Here is an 8,772-nt window from a genome sequence, read left to right on the forward strand (position 1 = left end):
TCCTCCCGAAAATATATTCTTAAAAATAAGTAGTGCCAAAAAATTTGAATATTCATATATTAAAATAACTTTGATCCATACCTATCACCATATATAAAAATAACTCAAATGAATGATATAACTGAATGTAAAAACTTAAAATTGTAAAACTTCTAGAAGAAAACAAAAAAGAACATTTTTGTGACTTGGATTAGGTGAAGACTCCTTAAGATATGACCAAAGACTCCCAAGATATGATTAAAAGAAAGTCTTCTTCGATATGACAGATTCGTTCTATAAAAGAACAAATTGAGGGCCCGGCGCGGTGGCTCACACCTGTAATCCCAGCACTTTGGGAGGCCGAGGCGGGCAGATCACAAGGGCAGGAGATCGAGACCATCCTGGCTAACATGGTGAAACCCAATCTCTACTAAAAATACAAAAAATTAGCCAGGTGCGGTGGCGGGCGCCTGTAGTCCCAGCTGCTGGGGAGGCTGAGGCAGGAGAATGGCGTGAACCCGAGAGGCGGAGCTTGCAGTGAGCCAAGGTCCGAGATCGCGCCACTGCACTCCAGCCTGGGTGACAGAGTAAGACTCTGTCTCAAAAAAAATAAAGAACACATTGAGAATTTGCATTTCACTGACATTAAAAATTTCTACCCTTCAAAATATACTCTTAAGTAAATGAAACAACCAGCCACAGGCTGGGAGAATTAGTTCAAAACTTTTCTCTGTAATATGTGTATTTCCTTTTATTTAGAAAAATAAAGAACTCTAAAAATGCAATAATAAGACAACAAACACATCAATAAAAACAGGCCAAAGATCTCAAACCTGTAATCCCAGCACTTTGGGAGGCCGAGGCAGGCGGATCACGAGGTCAGGAGATCGAGACCATCCTGGCTAACATGGTGAAACCCTGTCTCTACTAAAAATACAAATATTAGCCGGGCGTGGTGGCGGGAGCCTGTAGTCCCAGCTACTCCGGAGGCTGAGACAGGAGAATGGCGTGAACCCAGGAGGCGGAGCTTGCAGTGAGCCGAGATCCGAGATCGCGCCACTGCACTCCAGCCTGGGCGACAGAACGAGACTCGGTCTCAAAAAAAAAAAAAAAGAAAGCCCAAAGATCTGGACAGACAATTCACCAAAGAAGACATATAGATGTTATATAAACATACAAAAAGATGTTCAACAACATTATTCATTAAAGAACTGCGGGGTTAAAAGTAACACAGAGTACAATTACACATCCATTTGAATGTTTAAAATTTCAAAGGCTGATCATACTTCATGTAGACAAGGATGTAAAGAGACTCGAACTCTCATACACTTCTGGGGGACATGTAAAATGGTACAGCCAATAGGAAAACAGTTTGGTGGTTTGGTAAAAAGCTAAACACATACCTACCATATGATACAGACATTCCACTTTTAGGTATTTATCCCAAATAAATGAAAACGTTCAAATAATTGTACAAAAATGTTCATGGCAGTCTTATTTATAATAGCCCCAAATAGAAACGACCCAAATGTTCATGAGCAGATGGATAAATAAATGCATTTTGGTGTATCCATAAAATGGAATTGAAAATAATTATGTTGACAAAAGAGCTAGACAAAAATGAGTAAATACTATATGATCTCATTTATATAACATAGGAAATTCCAACTAATCTATAGTGACAGAAAACAGATGAGTGATTTTTTGGGGGCAGGGTATGGAGTAGAGGATGGAGAAGGTTGGAGGAGTTTATAAAGAAACTGAAGGACATGTCGGTGTGATGGATATACTCATTGTGTTGATTGTGATGATAGTTTCACAAGTGTATATAGATGTCAAAACATCCAATTGTGCACTTTAAATATGTGCTGCTTATTTTATGTTAATTATGTCATTAAAACTCTTGAGAGAGAGAGACAGAGGAGAGATAGAGAGAGAGAGAGGCAGAATGCCCCAGAAATTTATATGATTTAGTAAGAGGCTGATAGTTTTGAGTGGCTTCCATACCTTTTCTCCCTCTCTCCCTTCCTTCTTTTCTTGCTTCTATTATGAGATTAGAAATTATATTGTATTAATATCTTAAGAATTAACAAAGAATATACTTTAAAAAATAATTCTAGAAGTTCCTTGGAATGGAAGGTGATACCTTAGAAGGAGGAAAGGAAACAAAAGGAATAGATCAGCTGTGTTACATTAAAAATTAACAGAGAATAGGTGAGAAAAGTGATAACAGGGAAACATGGCAGCATTGCAGATGGATTTTTCTGCCTGGAGATGCCAAATATTCAGTGTTCACTGTTTGTGTTTGTGTTGCTGTGTGTCATAAAACTTCCCTCTGGAAAAACGATTTGGGTCAGTCTCAGAGCAGAGATAAAGGAGCAGCTGCTCAACGCAGGGCAGAGAAGAATTTGTTACAGGCAAGTATTTCCAAGAAGGTACTGCACCTAGAGGCCTCCCAGCAATGTTGGGAACACATTGGATTTTCCACTGGAAATGAAATTGACTCTCAGATGATATCTGGAATGGCACTTTTTTCTCTATTTCTTGATCAACATGTGCCAGTAAGTATGTTCAGAATTAGGAATACAGAGGTGAATGAGATATGGCTTTGTTCTGTCACTGCACTCAGATTAAATTTTTTAAAAACAATAATATGGTGTGAAAAGTAGGATGATAGTGGTAATACTTGAGGGTAGTGGAAGTACTTGCTCCAGAATTTCTGTGTAGGATGCTCTAGTAATTGGCATGTGGCAGCAATGGATGTGGAGATATATATATATATATATATATATATATAAAAATTTCTATAAGAACTACATAAAATGATAATAAAAATAAAATAATAGGATAAAATGTTTGGTGTCCACATCAGAAAATGCCTGCTTGTGAGCACTAATAGAAATTATTGAGGATGCTGAATTTTCCATGCAGAAACTGACTTTAGAGGATGAATGGATGTTTAGGTGGCAGACAGCTTGGGGCAGGGTTTTCTGTACTTAGTCCACGTCCACAGCAAAACACAAGTGTACCAGTGAAAGATTTCCTGTTTGTGGAATGGCAAGTCCCTGCTTGGAAGATCACAGACGTCATGATAAGAACCAGGTGATCATTTGGCTTTTCTCCCTAGTGCTTATGGAACACGAAAAAATATATGGACTTTGGACAATGATTCAAGTTTCATCTCTGCCCCCATGTATATGAATTAGTCGGTAATTCAAATTCAATCCCCTCATCCAATTTTACCTTTGCCCCATCAATATGAATTCATTAGTAATTCAATCTAAGTCTCAGCTTTTTCGTCTGTAATATGAGGAAAACAGAGTTTTGTTGGAAAAAATTATAGGATTAGACACTACACACACACACACACACACACATATATATGTAAATAAATACATAGTGCCTGGTACCTAGTAGGCATGTGATAATTTTTACTTAGTTTTATTGTTGTTGTTCTCACCAGGGCTCAAATTATTACCTGAGATGAGAGTTCAACATTTAGTGCCGGGCCAGGGAAGTTCCTAGGAAGAACTGTTATTCAATTTTTAAAAAAATGAAAAAAAATGGTCACATTCTCAGTGAATGTGCAGCTCTTCCCCAGGCACTTGACAAGGTGCACCAAAGATTCAACACATATCTAAGGAGTCCTTGAGTTATAAATGACCAAACTAACTTACTTAAAGGAACTAGACAAGAATATCATATAATCAATTACAGGAGTGTGGGGTATAGGCAAGAGATGTCACAGGCCCCTGATGCTATTAGCCTCCTGTTCTCCTTAGTATATGTGCAAAATGATGTAAGCAGTTGAATGCCATGTGCAAAGTACTAAGTGGTCCCCTAGTGGCCAGAAAGAGTTAATACTACATATATCCTGAGAGGAGCACGTAAAAACATTTCCTACCCACACATTATTTACCTCCCAGGCTATCCTCATTTGAGCTGATAAGAGTTTTCCATTCTAAATCAATTTATACTTCAATGATAGGCAACTTAAACTATTTCCCCAAATATTATTAATCACACGGACCCACTCTGTTCCCTAATGTACTCTTGAACTTACCTTTCTCATGGTTTACTGATTTCTAGAGATTATGCATTTATTTGTCAGGCTTTCTATATTAAGATATGAATCTTTGAAAGGAAGTAATTGGGTTAGTGCTAGCTGGGGGAATCATGAGTTCCAGGATTTCCAGGCTAGGACAGTCCTGGTTTATGCTGATTTTCCTAGTGTAATTATTAGTATCATCCCCTTTTATAATCACAATTGTTCCAGTCTTAAGAATAAATTATATGGTCACCTTCCTGTTCCTTTTTTTTCCCCTGATGAAAACTCTAAAAATACCAGTGTAACTCAGCTGGACATGAGGTCAACCTGCATGTGATCCCTGCCACTCCCGCAATCACAAGGGCTCACTTGGCTGATCTGTCTGGATAGGCCATTTTCTTTTGCATATTCCCCAAGTTTTCTTCCTGAAGTTGCCATCTAAATCAGAGAAGAGGATTGTTGGTGATGTATGTGCTACTCGGCTCTGTTGTTTGAGTTTTCTCACAGGCTCTCATAAGCTCTAAAAGTCACCACCAAGCCAATTCTAATGCCATGCCATGTTGGTTGGGCAGAATCTGCAGATCTTGGGTGAAATAATTTATCCAGCAAACACCCAGTCTATATCTACATGACTATGTAGCCTGTGCTGCTACAATTAATGTGTTAATGGGTGAAAGAAGATTATCTAGATACGAAAATTGAAATAGAACAAAAGGAAATTGTGAACACTTTCTAGACACAGCACAAGCATATCCACAATGGCCCAAATGTCACCTCTTATCATAGTCAGAACAATATGGACACCTGTAAAACCCAGCCAAGTGAGACTTTCAAACTCAAATTTATGCTTGATGTGTCAGAACTAAATTGGTACATTTATAGGCTAGTTGTGTGAATGCCACACAGTAGAATTGTTTTGGAATACAGCAATGGACTTGTGAATGCCTTGTTAAAATGAAGTACACTTTTCTGGCTCAGAACAGATTTCTTAAGAAGTATGCCAATGTCCTTATATGAATTGTTTCAGCAACAAAGATAATATTTTAACGGGTAGTTCAATTCAAAATGCCAAAATTGAATTATTACAAATAAAGAGGCATGTACAATTACATTCATATTCAGAAACTGCTTTGTGATTTTGATGAAGAATTAGAAACAGAATATTACCCTAAATGCCTTAAACAATACATTTTTTTCTTCTTTTCCTTCTTTTCTCATGATCACTGACCTGTTTTCAACCTTCTTCCAAGCTTTTACTCACATCTTAACCATATGTATTTTACATGTGAATGAGATTATGAATTTATGACTCTGGGAGATAAACGCATACATATAGACTATAAATGGTATTTCATTCTTTATACCTCATAATCTTATGCTTAGGAAGAGAAAAACCTTAAAATAAAAATCTGCCCAATAGGTATTATCACATATAATAAAATACATTAAAAGTTATAACTGGAATAACAAGATTTGGGAAATTTCAGCAGCTGCTTGGTGCTGAATACCAATAGGATCATTCTGGATTCATCACATAACAATTAATACAAACAAACAAATGACCATATTTAGTAAATCAATAAAGACAGTCTTCTGCAAAGGCCTGGATGGGATCTATGGTTAGTTACATAATCACAGACGGGTGACAGTCAAAGATTTTCCATGTGACTATAGCAGTTATTTCTGCTAAAGGATTTCAAGGAGAAATTTGGAGTTTATTATTTTATTATTATCAGTCAAATTTTGACACAAGATGTATATTCATTCTTTCTTGCAATGAATGTTCAAGCTCTTCCATTTCTGCCAGAGACAGAGTATGGCCAATATTGAGTATAGAGAGCTGAACATAAAAATTATAGTTGAATGTTAAATAAAATAAAATGTTCTACATTTCTCTATATGCTTATGCCCAGGATTACTAACATAGAGTGATCAAACCATTGCAAGAGTTGTTTCTTTATATTGGCTATTGGAAAGCTCAGAGCCTAACTTGCAGTCATTACTTGCAAATATAGAAGGCTTCATGGATGTATTTTGTACCAAATTCCCTCCTTGGCCTATTTGATTCCTTACTATATTTTCCTTCTGGCTAATTTTTAACCTGTTTTAAATAATGTTTTCTTACTGTTTTAGTTTGGATGTGTGGCCCTTAAACCTCATGTTAAAATTTGTTCCTAATGTTGGAGGTGGGGCCTAATGGGAAGTGTTTGGGTCATGAGGTTGGATTCCTCATGAATAGATTAAAGCCCTCTCTGTGGCATGTGTGAGTTCTTACACTGTTAGTTCCCATGAAAGCTGGTTAAAAAGAGCTTGGTGCTTTCCTGCTTTTCTCTTGCTCCTTCTGTTGCCACGTGATCTCTGCACATGCGAGCTCCCCTTCACCTTCCACCATGAGTGGAAGCCTGAGGCTTTTACCAGAAGCTAAGCAGATGCCAGCACCATGCTTCTTGTACAGCCTGCAGAGCCAGGAGTCAAATAAACCTCTTTTATTTATCAATGACCCAGCCTCAGGTATTCCTTTATAGCAGCACAAAACAGACTAAGACACTATAGAGTATTAATTTTTGTAGGTCATATGTAGAGACATAATCTTATCTAAGAATCCCTCCAAAATTATGTATGTTCTACAAATGCTGTGTCATAGCACCTACATTACTTATCTCATTTAATTTCCTCAAAAAGGACATGAAACACCAAAAATTATCTAATACTGTAACACAGAACAATGATTTGTGTAGAGTGAGTAATTCCTCCCTCCTCATTTTACATGTTGTTATCTTTCTGCCAAAATGCCAAAATGTTTTATATAATGCACACTACCAATGTAGTGTAAAGCAGGGTAAGAAAAGAGACACTTCTCTAAATTTTTGTCTGGCACAGATTTGTGCAGAAGTAAATCAGTCACAGAGATCATTTCAGCTGTAAAAATACAGTTAAAGGAGAGCTCGTCTGTTGTAGGCAGTGGCAGGCAGAAAGAACCCACAGCAATTAGTTTAAAAGCCCAAATTTAAGGAAATACCCATTTCAGTTTTGTTGTGGATCGCTATTGAATAATGGTGGAATACAGAGGACAGCGAGTGACCAAGAATATAGAAGCCCAAGAAGAGGCTCCAAGGAGGACCATGTTGAGATATACTGTTAAATGCTCTTGTGGTGTGGGAGAATTGCAACTCTGAAGTTACCCTTGCCATCTATCTTTTGTTTCTCAATGCCAGTCAGTCATTCTTAAACAACTCTTTCTATTGTAAAGATTAAATTATGATCCCTAGCAAGCATTTGATGTCAGAGCTCTTCCATTCAAAGTAGGGAGGCAACTTCTTCCTATAATTATGTTTTCTACCAGTGATATTTAAAGTTTGCTCTTCAGCTTTCTGAATTTTGTTGTGATAGCCCTGAGGGTGTAAAATAATTCCTCTCTGATGCTTCCTGACTGACTTCTTTCTCCTTCCTTTTCTCATATATCCTGACCTTTCATTGGAATGGGCCTGATTATACCTCACAAGTTTCATCCTTACAAACAGAAGTTTTCAGTGTGACTCGTCTCTTAGGTCAGGTATTGGCGCTATTAGAAACCTGATGCCTGTAGTTGAGGTTTTTGTTATGTGGTTTGTGACATGTTGTACAGAACAATCTGTTACATATTTGCTCCATGGATAGTACACAGAATCTTCCTATATGGTTCCACCGGATTAGGAGCAAAATCAGAAAGAATACTACTAATCCCAAAGTCTTACAGGGACTAAGAGGTGGGGGTAAGATCAACATTGCCTTGAATTTTAATGTCTTATTGCATATTCAAGAAAAAATTTATTAAATATTATAGGGGAGAAATCCTTCAGACCTATTTCTTTAAATTTAATCCTTAATGTATAGGGCAACTCTCTATTTGATATGCTTTAAGAAGGCAACCCACATTGTTTCAATGTAATCTATCTATGTTTACCAGCATTCAGGAAATGCCCGGCCTGAAAGACGGCTGACAGGTGGGCCATGGCATCACTATCACACCTGCAGGTTCCTGCCCAGACCTTCTCTGCTCAGTTTTATTCTGTCAAGAGGGATGCTACTGAAGTGACTTCAGTAAATTGAAAGACAGATGTGGAGTCAGGCTACTGATCTACTATCTAATTTCCTTAGTACCTGATTGGAAGTCCTAAAATAACCAATCTATTGATGTGTCTATTTTTTTTCATCATAGAAAATATTGAAATGTCACTTTATGACAATTCTGGGTTTTATGTCTTTTTAATGACAAAGTCATCTAGTACGTATTTTCCTCGGAAGTACTCTAGATATACAGATTTCCATTTCGGCATGCAGAGTTAAAAAGTTTTTAAATGTTTATGAAAAGAAATCATCCAAGAACTAAAGAAAATTTGATAAAATGTAGCGCATCTTCTATCAAGAGCCATCTTATGAGAGAGCTACCACTATAATGATAGAGATTTGCAAGTCATTAATGGAAACAGATTTTTTGTCTAGATGATTTTCAGAAGGCAGCAAGGTTTAGGTTCTTTGAGTTCAAATGTGATTTTAAAATAGGCAACCACAAAGACAGCTTCTACAAAGTTGACACTTTTAGAGGAAAATAAAGCAGACCTTTCAATTTGTCCTGAGAGCTAGGAGATAACTAGTTCTCTTTTGTTGTTGTTGTTTTTTATTGTTTTTGAGACGGAGTCTCGCTCTGTCGCCCAGGTTGGAGTGCAGTGGCGCGATCTCGGCTCACTGCAAGCTCTGCCTTCCGG

Source organism: Pongo abelii, chromosome 17 (genome assembly GCF_028885655.2).
Source record: "Pongo abelii isolate AG06213 chromosome 17, NHGRI_mPonAbe1-v2.0_pri, whole genome shotgun sequence".
Lineage (NCBI taxonomy): Eukaryota > Metazoa > Chordata > Mammalia > Primates > Hominidae > Pongo > Pongo abelii.